Genomic DNA, 6,577 nt, shown 5'->3' with positions numbered 1-6,577 from the left:
TATTCTACTGTAATTTTCTGCATTTTCGTGCAGCTGAAGATTGCTCTACATATTGCATTTAATGTAATGCTCGCATTACTTAAATAAATGGAGTAGCATGAAACGTGCGTACTGCAACCATCTTTAAAATTCGTGTTGCTTATTTTGATTTTTTGATCACCTAGGTTTTGGAATGGTTTTTATATAATACCATACCATACTATATTCTGGTGTCTAAACATAAGTACCATATTCAATTTTTGAATCTAAATCTAAACCTTATATATATTCACTCCCCAAATGGAGAAAGCGTAGGATGTTTTGCAAATTTTCGGTGATCAATTGTATTTGCAAGATGCGTATTAATTAACTTTTTTCTTTCATGGAAAACATCAATAATCTAAAGCTATAACGTAAATTTGTTCTTGCACCATCCTGGGTACCTATGATATTAAATATAAATAAAAAAAATCTTCTGCTAGGATACAATACCTACAAGTTCTGCATTAGATCATTTTTGACGTTTTCTTTTCCCACACATTTAAGCATGACATTCACATCTCCTGGGCAGCTGACTTCCATAAGAGTGCATTAGATTTACTCTCTTGGAAGTATGGTATGTCTCCACAGGAATGATGCTTTATTGGTCTGTTACACTAGTATTCTCTATTTCAAAAGATGTGGATGTATTCAGGTTCTGGAGTGGTTTTGATATGACCGTTATTGCAATCCTTCCCACGGACAACCCTGTAATCAGTTGTGACAACGATGTCATATCTCATAGGCACCTAATAACTCATAGATCTCTATCAAACAGCTGCTGATGACGCGTGTGATATGCATGTGATGATGTTTGTGATATTCACTATGACAACGCTGAAGCTTAGAAACATCCTTATTTCTCTCATTAATCAGCTAATAACTAGCTCTTGTTCCTGTAAAGCAAAGGTTTTCACTCCACTTGGAATATGATGTATCTACCCCCAGCAGAGACTACACTTCCTGTCAATGTTTGTGTTCTCAAGCTTGCGTGCACCCATGTGTAACTTTCTCCTGTTATGATGAGTATTCCTCCTATAAATTTCTGTTAGTCCAAGCACTCATAGCCCCATGGAACAGCTACACACAAAGGAAATCTATCTATTCAGATTTTATTCATTTCCACAAATAGTTTTATTACTTTCACTATTGAATATACATGTGATATAGTCATTTTTTTTCCTTTACTATGTTATAGACATTATCTGAGGCCATCAAGGCACACATAATGTTCCCACATTCATCATTTCTTTTAATGTCACTGTTGAAATAATAGTCACCAATGGTGGTTAGTATCCTAGTCTTGAGTTTCAAGTCGCAGATCTCTTCAAGTGTCCAATCTAGTATCCCAGGTGACCGTAGTAGATGACTGAGCCTGCATATGCTTTAAGGAGCATCGACTTCTTGTATGTATGTATGTATGTATGTATGTAAGAATATATATAGGTATGTATGTATATCTCTCTTACTCCTTGTTGTTGGATGTTCAAAGTCTGCTGAGTTCATCCACAGTCCGCTCCTTTTGTTTACGTTGGTTTTCGTTTGTTTTCATGCAACGGTAACCACCAACCTTACCAAGCAGGCTTGTTAGGGTTGCTGGTTTAGTAGCTGATGGTCCGATCATGCAATATGTACCGGGTACACACGTGTGATCATGTCAGCTTCTCAAATGCAGACCTACTCGGCACAAGCGTAGTCACAGAGACGCCCTAGTCTACCAATGTATTATGCACGTTGGTTAGCAGAGTGTGTGGGTTGGCCATTTGACTCATTCGGCATTGTAGAACCCAACAACTTGATGGTCGGTCTGCTGCTAGAGAGTTTACTTGTAATCGATGTGGCGTGGCTTGTAAGACTCTTGCAGACCTTAGGAGTCATATAAAACATAATCAGCGATAGGGAGGCCGAAAATTAGATGTTTCCTAGAGTGAAATAGTTGTAGGAAGTGGTCTTACTCGGTCATGAGTCGAATTTCACCGTGTACATCCCTATGTATAACCATGCGTGCGTCAGCGTTTACACTATAGCATGGACACAAATATGGTCGGTTCCAAGTATTTTACTTTTCTGAAATATTTCAAATATAGTAAAAGTCATTTTAAACCCGGAAGAATGAGCCTTGTTTTGGAATCCAAAGCCGCCCACATATAACTGCAATATAGTTTACAGTTCTGGGAATGAATGAATAAAAATATTTCATGTAATATATTAATGTTTTATATAGATTTTTTTTTTATTATTCTGTTTCCCACAAAAATGTTTTCCACTACACACACACACACACACACGTACGCACGCATGAGCACACACACACACACACACACACACACACACAGAGTAGAGTTGGCAATGTCATCGAGTGCTCAGGTTTTGAAGAAGTAGGCCAATCGTTTAGTAAGTCACCATGTCTTCTGTGATTAGGAACGGAAACACGGCTAGGAAACTACAGGAAATTCATATAAAGCGAAAATGAACATCACAACACAGGGAAAATAATTTGGGGTTTTATTGCTCCATGATATATACACACAACACATTCACACACACGCACACACACACTCACACTGAAACACACACACATTTACAAACGTACACACATGCGCGCATGGGCAGAGGCTTGCATATCTATATGCGTGTGTATGTATGTATGTATGTATGTATGTATGTATTATGTGTGCATATATATGTACGTGTACGTAGCTGTGCGTATTTGTGCATGTATGTGTTTGTGTATCTATGCGTATATGTATGCGTGTATTATGTATCTTTGTATGTATAGTGCATATGTGAGGTAAGAATGAACTTGAATGGATGACTCATGACCGAGTAATTTAATACTTGGCTTACTCAACGAGTTCATCTTTAACACACACTCCAGCATACGCACACATACACACATACACACATACACGCACACATACATACATACATACATACATACATAAATACATACATACATACATACATACATACACACATACATACATACATACATACATACATACATATGTATAAGGTGTATATGTATGTATATACTAACATATACGAGGTCTGATCAATAAGTATCCGGACTGTCGACATAGTAACGAAGCTAAAGCACGCAGAATAAAGCCACTTGGCACAGATTGACCTTGAACTCTGCTGTGCATGTGCACTAAGAGTTAATGTTCTAGCACACTTCTACTATATATTTATATGTATATTCATTTTTTGAGCTCTGTTTTCCTGTTTGCATTACCGAATCTACATACATACATACATACATACATGCATACATACACACACACTCAGACATATACGCACACACACAAACACACAAACACACACACACACACACACCCATGTCATGGTACTGATTCGAAGAGAGCCTGAATGAGATGAAAGAATTATAAACCAACCCAGTTGACAGCCTACACATACTTCGGCTAGGATACTTCAATCTATCTAACGTCGAATGACCTGAGGCTACCTTCTTATAGGTATATCGCTACATGAACATAGGTAAAAAGATAGTCCGCTCGACCTCACAAACCTCCTCTTTATGGAACAGATAGTGTTTCACTCAGCAAGGAGTAAAAATGTTCTGGACCTCTGCTTCACAAACACCGACGATTTTCTCGAACTATAACTTAATAGAACTAACAATGTATGGTCCATAGAAAACTGCAGTCATGTAGGCTTCAAGAAACATTCAACCCCTTTCCAGCCTGAATTATCATATAAAGCTGATATGAAAGGTATTCAGAGAGAGGTCATAGAACAAAACTAGTCTACACGAAGATACTGACATAAAACTACAGCATTTTATGATATATGCAGGAAGTCAAATTGACAGAAAAAAACATAATTATCAGAGAAGGAAGATTCTACTGAGATGACGAGCAAAGATTTGAAACCGGCGAAGAAACTTATCTCAAACAAGCATTGCTTGAGATTGAAAGTGAATTCAAACACCCCCGCGAAAACGAGAAGGCAGAGAAAGAAGTCAGAGCTGTATAAAAATGTAAAGACAAACCCCAAAGCCTTCTATAAATTTGCATAAGAGCCTGCTCCAGTACGGCTCAAGATGGGACCTCTGTTCGAAGAAAATGGCTACTGACTGCAGACGACCAGAGGATAAGTGAAATGCTGAATGTGCAGCAGAAGAGAGTTTTTACAACTCCGTTGGGACACTTCCAAATAGCTATGCCTGGTGAGTTATTCTGCGCCAGAGCTCTACACAACGAAATGGGAATTATTGATTGCATCGAAATAGAGGAAACTGGTGTAATATCAGCTATTGAGGAAATGAGCTTTACTTTAGCCACAGGACCTGATGGATTCCCAGCAATCTTCCTTAAGAAAAGCAAAAGTGCTCTAGTAAGACCGCTGCAGATCCTCTCCCAAAGCTTCCTTCCAACTGGGAAACTTCTCAGAAAGTTAAAGGAAGGTATGATATGTCCTATCTATAAAAGATGTAGCAGAGCGGAAAACTAGGAGAGTGGTTAAATGAATTCTTAAAGGACAGACGTCAGGCTGTGACAGCCAATGGGTCCCTTTCCAAGGAGGCAGTAATAGCGAGTGGAGTGCCCCAGAGGACTGCTTTGTGGTCGCTGCTGTTTATGGTGGCTCTTTCGGACATACCTTCAGTTACACAGGCAATCGCTCTTGCTTGCTATGCCGACGACACAAAAGTAGTACAAGTAAGCAAGGAACATCCCGATGTTAATTTTCATCAAAAAGATCTAGATGCTCTATATAAATGTGCTTAAGAAAACAACATCCCATTTAATGCAAGAAAATTTCAAGCCCTCCGCTATCAGCTGGCTAGTGCTAACATGATACTTTGAGCGAAAAGGAACAAATTCCAGGGTCAAGTACAATGCATTATCAGAGGATGGGGTGATATGCGTAACAATACCTCGTTTGACGTGCACATTATCAAGATGGTGGTAATGTGCAGACGAATGGCTAGATAGATATTGAGAGCTTTCAGAACAAGGGACCCTGAAAGTATGCTGGTTTTATAGGAGGACATTTATCTTCAACCGTCTGAACTACTGCTCTCAACTGTTAAATTAATAGCAGAACTTAACCCAATACCTCCTATAATTCTATTAACTGGAATTTTTTTTTATGAAACTTTGATTTCTAGCATAAAACAGCCTTAGAAACACGCTTGAATGATCAAAATAACATTTCAAAATAACATTTTAAATAGAAATAAGCGAGATATTGGGTGAAAAATTAGCAAACCTTATTTGAATATCAGAGAAATATACCTAGTAGATATAGCAAAAAGGTTAGATATGTGTAAATATTGACAGATAATTACGAAATTTGTAATTTTTAAGTGATCTCATTTGAAATCACTGGTAGGTAATGGGTTAAGTCAGTTCAGCAGTACTACACCAGGAAGATTGCATCAATGGATCAGCTGAGCTATTAGGAGAGACTGAAAGAGCCACGCCTCTACTCACTGGAGCGAAAACAGGGGAGAGATGCTGTGATATACATATAGAAGATCCTGGAGGGGTTGGCACCAAACTTTCGTGTCGGGAACTACACCAGCCAACGAACTGGACGTTATTGCACTGTTTCAAAGATCCCAGCCACCCCGTCTAGAGTGAGGACCATATACTGCAATTGCTTGGGATTCAAGGGTCCGTGGCTATTTAATACCCTGCCAAAACATCTGAAAGATCTACGTGGAGTAAAAGTAGATGATCCCAAGAAACAACTGAGCCTCCTATTGTCCAAGGTCCCAGATGAACCTACACAACTGCAAGAGATGACAAGAAAGAGGGCAACAGTATCGAACTCCTTCCTTCATCGTAAACCAATCACAAGAAAATGGCCATTGGAAAGGTGAATACACTGGCGGTGCTCCACATGGCCACAGTCTTTGGGCTGAAATGCATAAAAGAATAAAAGAGTATATGTGTTTGTGTGCACACACACATACTTTTTAATTCTTTTATGTTAGATCTTTCTTTTCTTCGCGGGTAAAAAGTACGGAGCTTAAATAAACAATTATAAGTTACATCATATATTGAGTGCACTGTTCGCCTTTCGTTATCAAACAGGAGAAGTTGATTGTTTATATGTGTATGCGTATGTATGCGTATGTGTGTTTGTGTATGTTTGGTTTTATCTATGGTAATGTATATGATATGCTCATTGAAATGTGTATATGTTTGATACGCGTATCAAATATTTATGTTAAATATCTGTAATTATAAACACAGAGCAAAACGAGGAAATTGCTAATTTTTCTTCCGTTTTATATGTCTCTTAAAAAATATTTAGCAAGTTCAAACCACTCCCCGCCCTCCACACACACACACACACACACACACACACACACACACACACACACACATTCACGTGGATAGATGTCAACGTACAAACTCATACGGACGGATGTGCGCCCACACTTAGTTGCCCACTTAAAAGCATTCATTTATATTTATATCAGCATAACAATACTCACATACACATATGCAGATACATACATACATACATACATACATACATACATACATACACACGTACATTTATGTACGAATGCTTGTGTATG

Source organism: Octopus bimaculoides, chromosome 6 (assembly GCF_001194135.2).
Source record: "Octopus bimaculoides isolate UCB-OBI-ISO-001 chromosome 6, ASM119413v2, whole genome shotgun sequence".
Lineage (NCBI taxonomy): Eukaryota > Metazoa > Mollusca > Cephalopoda > Octopoda > Octopodidae > Octopus > Octopus bimaculoides.
Note: the sequence above shows the minus strand (reverse complement) of the source record.